We start from the raw sequence: 13,903 nt of genomic DNA on the forward strand, positions 1-13,903 counted from the left end.
TTTACTTTCCCAGCACTGCCTCCCTCCCAGGCCTGATGATAGTTACCCGCAGCTGATCTGGCATCTGCTCCACAGCTCGTCCCCAATCTTCCTGGGACATAATGCACAAAGGAAAACAGCTCTGGAATCCAGCAGCTGAGCAAGAGCACAGCATGTTTGTCTCCCCAGATACTGCTGGCTATTTTGGTTTCTGTAAATACTTGAGGAGATGAGAGGCAGAGCCCCCTCACTAAGTGTCACCCTTAGCTGACCCAGGAGCAGAACCCACAGACAAACTGCTGGCTCTACTGAGCTGAACTCCAAGAGCACTTGAGAGGAGCACTGCTCCCTGGGGCAGCTGCACAGGGATACTGCAACGTAGGAGGCCAGGAAACTGGAGCAGGAGCAGCAGCTCCACAGGATGTTTGCTACGCAGGCTCAGAGCTGACACTCCCAGCGATGGAGGCTGGTGGAGCCAGTCAGGCACCTGTCATTCTGGAGGGACAACGGGGTCAGGAGGGACAGGTCACAGCTGGGAGCACTGTGCAGCAAACCTTCAGAGCCCTCCAGCAAGCACAGCTAAGCCTTTCTGCTCCTCTGCTGAAAATAACTGAGAAGTTTGTTTGTGTAACTACAATGATACACCTTTCTGCCTGTAGGGATTTCCAACACACCTAATCCTCCTTTCCCCTTCTAGCACAGTTAGGTGCCAGTACTCAATTATCTCTGAGCCCCATCACTTTGTCAGCAGCAGGTGAAAGCACAGTGAACCTATTTATTGCCAAAGCTGAAGATGAGGTTGGTGCTCTCACACAGGTGGGGCTGGACAACACAACCAACAGCATCAAAAAGTAGGAAACAGAATTTCCCCTGAAGACAGGTATGTTTAGGGTGCTGCTCTTGTGCTGATTCTGGGAATAAGGTGGTGCTGACACCTCCAGCAGAAGACCCCCAGAATCCAGCAGCTGCAGGCACACAGGTCCATTGGTGTCCCTGCTCATCAGTGGTTCCAGTGTGATTAAACAGGCCCAGGAAGGTGAGCAACACCTCTCCTTAGGCAGACTTCCTGCCACAGGCACAGTGGAAAAATGCACACACTGCCCTCATTCCTACCCACAGGCAGGGAAACTGCAGCAGGCATGTCCAAGAGTAACACCAACACACAGCAGCAGGGCAGAGAGAGCAGCAGTGACCAGACACACACACACCACTCAACCTAAGGTCCCCTCCAGCCCAGGCTTTGCTGTGATAATAAACTCATTTCCTACATGTGTGGCAGAAGCTGTAGAAGCCAATCTCAAGGAAGATGGGGTGGGCCTCTGCTATCACAGCACTGAGATGTCCAGGAGTCACTTGGAGGAGATGCAGGACACTGCTGCAGCCCTAAATCCAGGAAGCTCAGGAGAGACCTGATGGGGGAATCAAAGGACAGCAGCCTCACAGGGAGGGGTGTCTAGAAATCTACAATCAGGAGAAAATAAGGACACTGCTCCTCATGCTGTAGAGGCCAGGGTGGGAAGGATGAGCTGCTCTCACACAAACTCTGCCTGGGAAAGCTGAAGTCCCTCTGTGCTGTGTCACCTCATCATACCTGCTCCCACATGGACAAGGTGAATGCACAGCTCCTGACACAACAAGGCAAAACAAGATGAAAAAGGGAAAAAGAGATGTCTTAGAAACCAAAAGGGAAAAACACTTAAAGCAAGTATGATGATAGAGATATAAGTTTTTGTTAAGATGTTTATTCTTTTAGAAGATTTCAGAATACACAAACCCATAATTTCCTTCCTCTACATTTTTAAATTTGCTGAGTGAGCTCATTGAACATTCAAGCTGTTGTCTTCAAGTTTTCTAAATACCATTCTATTTAAAGGCACTGTGAATAGGGAATTCAATTTATCAAATGAATGAAAGAAGAATTCTTAGCAGGAACCCTGGTGAGCTAATCAAGAGTCACAATAAAATGTCAGGGGTCCTGGAATTCTCGGCAGGAGGTTAACACCAAATTTGATCTGAGTCAAGGAAGACAAAACACACTATAGACTAATAAACTGTACTCAAAGTTGTGCACTGAAAATTTGGGAAAGTTTAAACACAAATGAAGAAAATCTACTTGGTTAGTGCACTTTATACACTCCTAGTATTTCATTACAAAAAATAAAAAAAACACTGTTCACCATAATCATGTAATTTAACTTAAAGAAAATACTTTTTGAAGCTTTAAATACATTTTGAAGCTTCCAAGTCTTTGTTCCACTGTTTCTTCAGCTGTGAGGATGTTTTGAAAATTAAGATGGCAACATAATTTGAGTAAGATAATAAACAATTACTCTGTACCTATCTTTAGGCTGGAAACTGGATTCAGTTAAAGATATATCCTATCATCTAAAATTAAGGAAACAGCATAATCCATGCTAGCAACTTTCCTTCCACAAACCTACCACAGTTTAAAAGATTAGCCCTGCAGAGCTGAAAGGGTAATCCTTAAAACTTGATGAACTTAATGGAAATAAACTTCTCTGTTCCTCTACTCCACTTTCCATAGTAAAAGCATAAATTAGAATATCACACCCAGCATCAGAATGGCCACCATCCATTTTTCAACTTAGCAAATGAATAGCAGCTCCATGGGGGAGGAGAGACAGGGTGGGGGGAGAGATGGAGAAAGGAAATAGCCATAAATGATCTTCCAGGACAGGAAAACTAGTTGCAGTAAATACCACTTTGGAAATCAATTTATGGTCAATTATGATCTTAGTAATAACTATTTTATGCCTTCATTTAGTGCATGAAACGCCCAGGGGAGCAAATATTCTCAGAAATATATCCAATATGTCTCCAAGTATGTTATCTGATCAGTTGATGCAGACAGAATTCCAGAAAAAAAAGCTCTTGCTTGTCTGGATGCTGACTGAGGGACTGGGGGTGGGGCAGGAGAGAAGCCCAATTTCAGTGCACTTGGACTATCAGTGTTTTAACACCATCCAGATAAAAATTATTATATCTATCACTTTGGGTTGTTGGCTTCAAAAGCAACAAGTTTTGTCATCACTGCAGGATTTCACCTAGAAATTCGTGAAGTACATTTCATTCTCACAAATGTAAGAAAAAATTAAAGTTGAGGGTCTTTTTTTTTTAGGCAAATCACTATGCAAACATCCATCCACTAAGCCAACCATTGCTTTATTCAATTATTATATGTAAATGTGGCAGAGTATAAAGACTGACATCTCTAATGCACTGTTGGTGTAATGAGACTTACTCAGACCATTCTTTTCTCAAGTGAAGGAGTTGAGTTCTATGAGATTGATTAGAAGAATAGAAATAGTAAAAATTACACATTCACCAAGCTCCACTAAGTCCCAGATAATAAATCTTTCACCTGAAACAGTGCTATTTATACAGAGACTCGGCTCCTTAACAGCAGCAGTTCTATTCCTGTGAGAGACCAAATTTAGCTCCACACCTGGATCAGACATATATTTTATTATGATCATACTAGAAAACATTAAATAGCATTTAGTTTGCTACCACTAGGCTCTCCTCCTTCCTTATCAGAGGATGCTGCATCTTCCATACTAATTTATTTTTGAAAGACGTAAGATAAACATACACTTCATTATAGTTTACATGAGCAAAGAGAAACCAAATAATTTCATAGGCAGGAAGATGTGAACAGCACACATATGCCAACAGGTTATTTTTAACTAAATGCAATTTTTTCAGCATCACAAAACAAGAATGAGGTACAGTGCTGGGCACTTACTGCATTCTAGTCACGACAGCATAGGGAGATAAGGATGATTAGATTTGCAGAGATGGACATCTTTTGTACAAGAAAGAATTTCAAGCTGTACCACCCATTTCAAAACTGACAATGTGGTAAAAATTCAGACAACACAAACACTGGAAGCAATTCTCTTCTGTTAAGTAAGTTTGTACACTTGGTAAGTGTGATTAAAAACACTGAGTGAAGAGAGCTGCAGATGGACAGCATGGTGTTAGCAGAGGGATAATGAGGAATCCTACTCCTGCTTTTGGTAATATACTTGTATAAAGAGACTTGATTTACACACACCCCCTGCACTAGGTTGTGCTACTGAAGTTTTTAGCCTCATATTTCATGTGCAGGATCATCCTCAAGGCTACTGTGTAGATATACAGGGAGTTCAAGCAAAAACATTACAGACACTACCAAGACCACCTTCTGTAGTCTATCAATGACCTTGTAGGAGCACAGGAAAATGAGAGTCTGCACATTATGCATGTGTACAGCTGATTTTTTTTTCCCTTGGCATTCTCCCTGAACTGCTCCTTTTTTCTAGAATGGTTTGTGTTAAAGCACTGGGCTGATGCTCTTTTGTTTACCAGTAACCAGCTACTGTTTAAAAACAAGGATCCCCATTGTCAGCACCAATGAATGACACGAGCATCGGCCATGAAAACACTTTGGAATTCTGAAGAACTAAAAGACCTGAGAGTTGGAGGCTTGAGCAGGACTGAAATCAGACTGACATAACACAGATATCTGGCTGAGCTTAAAATAGACTTGGCAGAAGTCAGCCTGGACTAACAATCGATCTGTGGATGTACTGACCACCCAGAATGTATCCAAGCCACAGCAAGCACTCCCTATCCCTCCACCAAAACAAACAGCTCTCCCCTTCCCTTCAGGAAGCCTTGGAAATGCAGGATGAGAGAGAAAATTGTAAACTCTGTGCATACAGAACACAGGAAGGAAAGAAAGGAATAGGAAGGAAAACAGCACATCTGAGAAATATCAGGTAATGCCATTCTAAGAGACTCCTCTTGGGTAACAAAGACAGCACCACCATCCCTTCAGAAAATCAGCATGGGAAAACATGCACAGACCCCAGGAACAAGAACCTGGGAGGAGAGAAGTGAGCAGAAGAATGGATCCCCCTCTGAAAACACCCATGGGCAGCCACTAAACACAGGCCAGGGTGGTTGTTTTCCTTGTGGTGGAAGGGGGGGTGGCTGTTAGCTTTTCCTAAATGAGCTGGTATACAATATAGCTGGTAACTGCATGATAACTATTTTGAGATATATAAACATATTTTTCTCTGGGGCTTAATTACCACAAAGGATGCCAACCGATTTGATAAGTCAATTTTTCTCTCAAATAAAAAAAATACCAAAAAAAAAAACCAACCTGAAAAGCCTCCTTGTCTAGCAATGCAGAGCTTAGAAACCAGCCCAAACATCCAAAGAATAAATATTAGGTATTTTCAATACAAAGCAATAAGGAATTGTTATCATTTCTCATAACCAAGCTCCTAAAACACAGGAGTTTGGGAGTGAAATCTAAGTAAATGCACATCTAGTTTGCAATTTTTTAAATGGCTGTACATTTCAAACCCCAGAAAAAGCAGGCTGCAGATAGCTGTTTATTACAAATGACTTCCACCTCCTCCACAGCCCTCAAAGGCAAACTATAAAGCTGTGTGCAAAGCCAGACAATCTGGGCACCCAGCCATAAACCATCACTGCTGCAGCACAGATAACTGTTCTCGCTCTCAGCCATCCTTGGCTGCAAACCCACGGGGAAGAGCTCCAGAAACCAAACCTCAGGACTGTCAGGGCTTCTAATATTTTATGAACTTGTATTACAACTTAACGTTCAAGACCTCAGTGCTGAAAAATTACAGCGCTGATTCACACCCAAGGTTGAGACCAAAACTCGCTCGGATTTGCCTGGTACCCTGAACCTCGAGATGCAGGAACAGCCAGTTATTTTACAGCTGCCTTCAGTGACAGAAGCCTTTTTATTGGGAGGAAAAGAGAGACATGCTACTCTTCAAAAAAAAAGACAAAAGAATCAGATGCATGTTTCAGAGTGCTGCATTTTCCACCATCTTTGACACGACCTCAAAGAGCACAGTGACTGTTCTGTGCAAGAACAGGCAGTTTCTTCATTACCAAATCCTGACATTTTCATCTTGGGCGGGAGATTTTAAAACACAGTAGTGACAAGGTAGGAAGGTGCACAAATGAAGTTTCAGAAAACACAGTTGTAACTGTATTTGGGAACCCACAGTGAAGTTAACCATGATTAAGTAATGATAAAATAAGCCTAAGTGCATCTACTTTTGGCATAAGATGCACAACTTAGCCATGCTTTCAGCTGACAATTTTCCTAACTAGCACAGATTCCTAAAGAGAGATTAAATAAGACTTTGATTCCTCGGCTTTCATACATTAAGAATAACCATCTTTCATTTTACCAACAGCATTTGCCAATGAAGAGACGGCGCAGAGCACATAGATCATTTAGTAATGCAATTTACTGTCACTTCTAGATCATCTCTCCCCATTCAATAAAGTATACTTCTCTTCCAAACACTATTTGCCCTGGCTGATATCTTCATAATACAGCTGAAAACCCCAAGCCATTATCACTAGAAGGCATCAGCTGATCCTAAATTGGCTAGACTGCAGCGTCACAGGCATTTAAGAGGTTTCCTTATCATTCATCTTTAATACTGAGGGATCGACACACTCCTACCTGCAGCTTCTAGGCCAAGGGGAAACCTTCTAATGGTATTACCATTATCTTGTAATCTGAATTTTAAACCATTAAAACAATAGCACTTTTGTGTTGCAGGCCTCTACTGTAACCAAAGATGATACATTTTTCATCAGTTGTCATGTTTAAAGGCTTACATAAAGCACTGATTTTTTAAAAAAAGCAGAAATATGCACTCTGCCTTGAAGCTGCTGAACCTTCAAAGAGAAGCAGCACTGGAACAAGGCACTTAAATTTAAGTCATCAAGCGAGACCATTTGTTTTACCCAGGAAAGGTTTGGTCATTTTATTTTAAATCTGCAGTTCTTTTAGTCAATACGATCTGGCAATTCTTTCCAAATGAAAGCCTCTTTTTACTGAAGCAGGGGATGGCTCCACCCCTGACCTCCTCCTTCAGCTTGTTTTGGAAAGGGGCCAGATGACAGCATTTGGAAAAGCGCATGTTTATCTCGGCGAGGCCAGCTGCTAAGTTAACATATTACCCGTTCCCACATCCCCCGCTCTTGGTTAAGTCTTCACAGCTAAAACTGAAAGTAAACGCTGCCATTGGGCTTTTAATAAATGTAACACGAAAGAGAAAAGGAGTCTCCATGGCAGGGAGCATCTGAACGGGCTGCAGAAGTGGAGGTCATTTTGAGTGAACAGCAGGCAGTGACTCTGTCAATAAAATTCCTGGCCTTTCTGAATGAAGTGAAAGAAAAACTGAAAAATAAACGGTTTTATTTCTAGACGAATTTAAAGCTGTGCTTTTGGTAAGCCTGCAACTCAGCAACAGTTTGCTCCACTACACAAGGAGATTATATGTCCCTGCTTGACAAAACCTTTCACTTTATCTTGTTTTGTTGTTGGTCCATACTTGGCAAGGTATGGAACATTGGAGCTTTGAGAACTTCAACAAAGAATTAAAAGTAGTCTTATGCCCAATTATGTTTTTCTCATTTTAAGGAAATTCCGTCTCATTATTTTCCAAGTCTTAAAAACCTCTTTCAAGCAAAAGGAATACAGAATTACCTTACTTCCCTCAAACATCAGTGAAAGATCTCAACTCACCAAAAGCATAGTGTGTTATCTTATTAGAAAAGACAAATCCTGGAAAAGAAACCAGAAATTAAGGCGGAGGTGGGGTTTTCATGGATCCCAGCAAGGTCCAGCAGGCTTTGCAATGAGCAAACCCATCCACTCACAGGTGATCAGACACAGATTTTGGAGGAAGCCAAGAAGCCATGGCTGAGGGTGAACCTCAAGTCCCCAGATGGTTTTTAGCCCAAGGGCAACGTCCCAGAGCAAACTCCACTCTGCTGTGGCCAGCGGGGAAATGGCACAGCCCAAGGCTGCCCACAAGGACATTCCCAGGCACTGGGACTGATGCCGTGCACACTGACAGCTCCAAAATAATCCATGTGCTGGAAGGCTGATGTACAGCACACACAAACCATCCGTGTAACACAACAGTCCGAGTCTGATGGATACCCTGACTTAAACCTGTCAATATGGGAATCCACACATAAAACAGAAACATTAATATATCCTAAATATATCCAGAAGAGCTCTCAATGAAAAAGTCTGTCTTGTTTCTTTCACTGCTACAACAAAACCTTTAGACAAAAGTACAAAATATTGCCTAAAATACAGCCCCTACTGATATCCATCCCTCTCACCCTGGAGCAAGTTCTGGCTGCAGCAGTTTTCCCTGTGGCAGCACCTGTTCTCCGGGGGCTGGACTGTAATGAACCTTCCTCATCTCAGGAAGCCAGGCAGATCATTTCAGTCAGAAATGATCCGTTCCCCTTTGAAGATAAGGATAAAGCCACACAAGGCATTATTACACTACTGCTGGTGCCCTTAAGCACTCATTTTCCCTAAAAAATAAAAAAGTTCAAATTAATCTGATTTACTACAGCTTTTTTCACAGAAGAGTCCCGGGCTCAGAAGCAGCTAGGTTAGGTTATCCACCAGCCGGGGCTCCTGCAATCTCACCCAAAAAGCTCCACAGTGCTTCCCAGGGCAGCCCAGCCTGCACAGGCTGCAGCAGTTTCCTCACTGGGCTATCCAGGGCTCACACCGATGCTCTCACGTTCGGGAAAGAATTCCAGAAGCCAGAGCAGGGACGCCAGCGCATCCGGGGGCTGTTCCTAGCACACCATTTTGAGCTCACAAATAACACACAGGAGCAGCCAGCCAGACATCCCAGGGATTCCTGAACCCGAGGAACCGCGGCTGTGGGAAACTGTGATGTGCTAAGCACAGGCTGCACCCACTGCAAGTCACCTCCTATTTCCTTGGAAAACACCAGGGGAAGCAGCGAGAACCTCTGTGTACCTTCCCACCACCTTCTCGAAATTAGTATTTTTAAAAATGTAATATCCGAGAGGAAATTCTCAGTCGTCGGGGAATCAAAAAAAAAAAAAAAAAAAAAAAAAAAAAAAAAAAAAAAAAAAAACCAACAACAAAAAACCCCACCCACCGCAGGGAAGGAGGGCAGGATTGGGGAGCCGTGCCTCGCTCTCCCAGCGCATCCAGCAGCAGTGCAGATGTTCTCCTGCTCCTCCGCTCCGGCATTGTCCTCAGGTCCACGGCACCACCGACACCCACCTGATTTAAAGCTCTGCACCACCGGCCAGCCCACTAACAGCGGGATTTATTGGAATTTTAATTACCTTAACCGGCCTAATGTCCACAGCAAATTTCTGTACATAAATTAGCATAATTCGCCAGATACATACATATGCAAACGAGAGGGAAAATATATGCAACAGACACGGGTATGACGTCCCAAAGGTTATTTCTAAATTTAAACTGGCTGTTAGAATAATTGAATAAATCTCTTCTCGCAGATACACTCGAGTTGTAGCAGAAAATAAACTAGCCACAAAGACCTGCATTATTATTTTTAATGGGAAAAGAGGGGGGAAAACCCAATTGAGTTCTATAAATCCCATAATTGAACCTTCAACTAATTACATATTAAGAAGATTAACCTTTGACACAAACTTGTGATACAAACAAAGAAGCCTCGAACAATTAATAAACTTCCAGTGTTTCAAGATTTCTCAGGTTAACAACTGAGCCCTCCCCATTTTCCTCCCCTTCTGAGTCGCAGCTAAAGGAATAAACTGTTTAATATTCTCTCTCCCCCTGGACATTCCAGGTTTAGACGAAGATCTCTCCGTGAATACTCAGGAGAAAATTACTGCGGATCCTCACAATCCCATTACGCGGGGGAAAAAGAGGGAAAACAACACAAATCTGGACATTTTAACTTTTAAAAGAAAGCAGCCATGAAGGACAAAGCTGGAGCTCATGTGCTCGCCCACAGGGCAGCACTGCTGGCCATGCCCACATTTTTCCAGCCCTGGGATCATTTCCAAGGCGCTCTGCGATAATTTTCACACGTGTAAGTTCTAAAGCAAGAGCACACGGTCATGCCTTGCAGCAGAAGCTGCCTTCATGTCATGTCTGAGTGGCATAAACACGCTCACAAATAGCACTTTCTGCTCGCTGCTCCGGGCCAAGCAGCGATGCCGGACAGAGGAAAAAATACAGAATCAATTCTAGCATTAAAAAAAAAAACAAAAACAAAAACAAAAAAAAAAAAACCGAGAGGTTGTTCCCATTTAAAAAAATCGTATAAAGTAAAATGGATTTTGAAATGTTTTGGGGTGCTTCTTGCTTCGCTGACCTATAAGCAGTTTAAAAATAATAATAATCTAGTTTAGACTTGTGAAAACGGAGGAATGCACTGGCTTTGCAGGTCTTTTCCCCTGCTAACTTCTACCATGCCCGGATTAAGAGAGGCTCTTACCCCTTCTTACCTTTTAGTCTTTTCTTTATGGGGCTCTTTGGCAGCTTTCGATTCAGTCTTGCTGTAAGGAAACAAGTGAGTATTTTGTCTACCGTGTAGGGGTCTTTCTGACGTGTTCCTTTCTTATTTTTAATGCTTTTTTCAATTTTTTTTTTTTTGTAAATGTACCCGTAATTTCACGAATATGAATACGAAAAAAATCTCACACGGCCAAAAAAATTAAGTTTTTCGTTGTTGTTGTCGTTTGTTAACCCCCTCAGGGAAAAAAAAAAAAAAAAAAAAAAAGTCTGCCACACAGGAGATGAAAAAAAACCCAACAGATCAACAGCAAAACACTATCCAAGTAGAAAAGCAAAGAGCTTCAGTGTTATCCAGCCCAGAGGAGAAGTGCAGCAAAAGCAGGTCCAATTCCAAAACAAGCTTCTGATTTCCAGTGAAGCAAAAAAGAAAAAACAACAAAAAAAATAACCAAGATCAAGAAACCAAAATACACGTTCAAGTCCCCAGCTAAATTTTTGCACGAGTGTGTCTTAAATACAAGTTTGCTTTTATGTGTTGCAGCAAAACCCACGAAAAGCCAGTATTTGGAGTTGATCGGGATGAGTTCTCGTGTGTGTGTCTTGATGGGTTCTCAGTCCACATGGAGGAGCATCTGAGGGTTTTTCAAAAAGTGCAAATCAAAAAAGAGAATCTGGGATCCAGAAAAGAGTTTTAAGATGGATCCCCCCTTCAAAATAAAAGGAGGAGGGGGAGAAGAAAAAAAAAAAAAAATAATAAGAAACCAGCAGCGCGGAGGCACGGGGGGATGCGGAGTCTCACATGGGGCTGCGGGCAGGAGGAGGATCCCGCCGGGAGCGCCGGGGGGGCGGAGGATCCAGCGGTGCCTCTGCCGGGGGAGGAGGGTCCGCGGCTCCGCAGGGACCCCGCGGGCGATCCGCGGCGGGAGGAGGATCCGAGCCGCTCCCGCAGGAAGGAGCGAGCGCGGGGAGGGCAGCCGGGGAGGAGGATCCAGCCAAGTCTTTCACGGAGGGAGGAGGGAAACCCGACAGTCTGTGTGCCTGGCTCGCAGCGGGATCCGCGGGCAGATCCCGCGGCTCGCTCCGTGTCCTCCGCAGGGATCCGGCAGGGACGCGGCGGGGAGCGGGGCAGCCGAGGCGGCGGCGTGTCCCCGGGGAGCCGCAGCAGCGCCTCGGGCAGGGTCGGTCGGTCCGCCGGGGTGCTGAGGGGGAGGGGGGGGACGCAGCGCCGCTCGCCGTCTCTCTCCCGCTCGCTCTCGCCTCGTCCGCTCGCAGGGCAGGCGGTGCCGGGCTCAGTGCTGCCGGGCCGGTCCCCCGCTCCTCCGCGCCGCCGCCGCTGCCGCCGGTGCCGCCCTGGGGAGCAGAGGAGCCGCTGCCGCCGCTGCCGCCGCCGCGGCCATTTTGTCGCTGACTGACAGAGCCCCGCCAGGCAGCGCGAGACCGCGGGGCGGCTCCGCGCGCGCCCCCTCCCGCGCTGGCCGCCAACAGGAAGTGCCGCGCTCCCCCCTCCCCCCCGCCACGGCCCGGACCACGTGACGCGGGCGGGCAAAGGGGGGGAGCCCGCGCCCATATGCAAATGAGCGCGGCGGCCGCAGCCAATCAGCGGCGAGGCCGCGCGCGCGCGCCCCGGGCCACGCCCCCTCTTCCCGCCTCGCAGAGGCGCGCGCCCTCCCGCCACCGCCGCGCGGGGGGAGGGGCGGGGCTGGGGCCCCCCAACGCAAATGGGGTACGGGGGGGGGACACCCCCACCCGGTACACACACACACACACACACACACACACACACACACACACACACACACACACACACACACACACACACACACACACACCGAAAGACAGCTCACCCTTCCCGCGCACCCCCCCCGTGGGTGGGGGGAGAGAGATGTGTCCCCCCAAAAAGGCGTGATGGGGCTGTGCTCCCCCCAAGGGGTGCCAAAGGGCTTCCCACGCACACACCGGTCCATATGAGCATCGGAGTATCCGCCCCTCCATCGCACTCCTCCGCGGGGAGGTGGGGGGGACCGGAGAGCTGTGCCCCCCCCAAGCGGTACAGGGGGGTTCACCCCCGCCCCGGGCAAATATGTGTGTGCACACACACCCCACACCGGGCAAACGGGGGTCGGTGTGTGCACACACACCCCGCACCGGGCAAACGGGGGTCGGTACATGCACACACACCCCACACCGGGCAAACGGGGGTCGGTGCAGGCACACACACCCCACACCGGGCAAACGGGGGTCGGTGCAGGCACACACACCCCGCACCGGGCAAACGGGGGTCGGTGTGTGCACACACACCCCGCACCGGGCAAACGGGGGTCGGTGTGTGCACACACACCCCGCACCGGGCAAACGGGGGTCGGTGTGTGCACACACACCCCGCACCGGGCAAACGGGGGTCGGTGCAGGCACACACACCCCACACCGGGCAAACGGGGGTCGGTGCAGGCACACACACCCCACACCGGGCAAACTGGGGTCGGTGTGTGCACACACACCCCGCACCGGGCAAACGGGGGTCGGTGTGTGCACACACACCCCGCACCGGGCAAACGGGGGTCGGTGTGTGCACACACACCCCGCACCGGGCAAACGGGGGTCGGTGCAGGCACACACACCCCGCACCGGGCAAACGGCGTTAGGTGCGTTCACCCCTTCTCCACGACCCCCGCGCACGGGGGTGGCGGGAGAGCTGTACCCCCCAAAAGGTGTAAAGGGGTGCAGAGGGGCTCCCCCCCATCCCGTGCAAATGGGAATCGGTGCTTTCACCCATCCTCACTCACCCCGCGGGTTGGTGCAGGGTGGAAAGGGGGGGGTTAAACATTCCTGCTGCACCCCGAATTGCCAAGAGCCGCCGCTCCTTCTGCCAGCATCCCTCTCCTTAAACATCCCTCCCTCCGGACACACCCGTGCCTGGCCCGTCTGGGGTGTCCCAACACACACACACCAGGTGTGGGTGTGCACACAGGTGTGACACACCTGCAGGACACAGGACACCCCTCCTTACACTCGGGGTACCCACGGACACGGCCCAGCCCTTCCCGCACAGCCCTGCCGGGCTCTCGGCCATCGGAGGGAATCCCCGCCCTACCCAGGTGATTCCCAAAATGATCCCGGGGTTTCAAATGCGCCCGTGGCTGAGCGAGCCCGGGGAGCCGCCGGCAGGGGAGATGGAAATGCCACATTTCAGAGCGGCAGCGCTTGACTTGTCCCCCACAATAACCACATTAACTGTTTCTGCCAGGAGAAAGTCGGGATCTGGTCTCAAAATACCACAGGAGGAGTGGAATAAAAAAAAAAAAAAAAAAAAAAAAAAAAAAAAAAAAAAAAAAAAAAAGTCATTTTTCGCTGAAAATTGTTGTGTCTGGGTCTTGCAGGAGATCTTCTCCGGTTCTCTCTCCTCTCCTGTTTCCTCTCCCCGTTCTGCAGCGAACGTTTTGGGAACTGCAAGGAAATCCAGAGGCTGAATCTTTATTTGCTCAGGCCGTTCTGCTGGAATCTGAATGGAGCAGGGATGTGAACTGCTGCCGCCAGGGTGGCACCCCCAGCGCCGAT

The 13,903-nt window shown here is 47.4% G+C and overlaps 1 protein-coding gene across 10 annotated transcripts in view; it reads right to left on the reverse strand.

Annotated features, from left to right (window-relative positions):
* The window catches only part of TNRC6C (trinucleotide repeat containing adaptor 6C), a 98,046-nt gene extending 86,328 nt beyond the window's left edge, over positions 1–11,718 (reverse strand). For 9 of the 10 annotated variants that reach the window (XM_056505684.1, XM_056505681.1, XM_056505677.1 and 6 more), the window contains exon 1: positions 10,339–11,703. The gene's annotated coding sequence lies outside the window, so the exon portion shown is untranslated. Of the gene's footprint in view, positions 1–10,338 lie in introns of all 10 variants that reach the window. The other variant, XM_056505682.1, reaches the window with a different exon arrangement.
* Between the last annotated feature and the right edge of the window lie 2,185 nt (positions 11,719–13,903).

Source organism: Oenanthe melanoleuca, chromosome 18 (assembly GCF_029582105.1).
Source record: "Oenanthe melanoleuca isolate GR-GAL-2019-014 chromosome 18, OMel1.0, whole genome shotgun sequence".
In the NCBI taxonomy this organism is placed as follows: Eukaryota; Metazoa; Chordata; class Aves; order Passeriformes; family Muscicapidae; genus Oenanthe; species Oenanthe melanoleuca.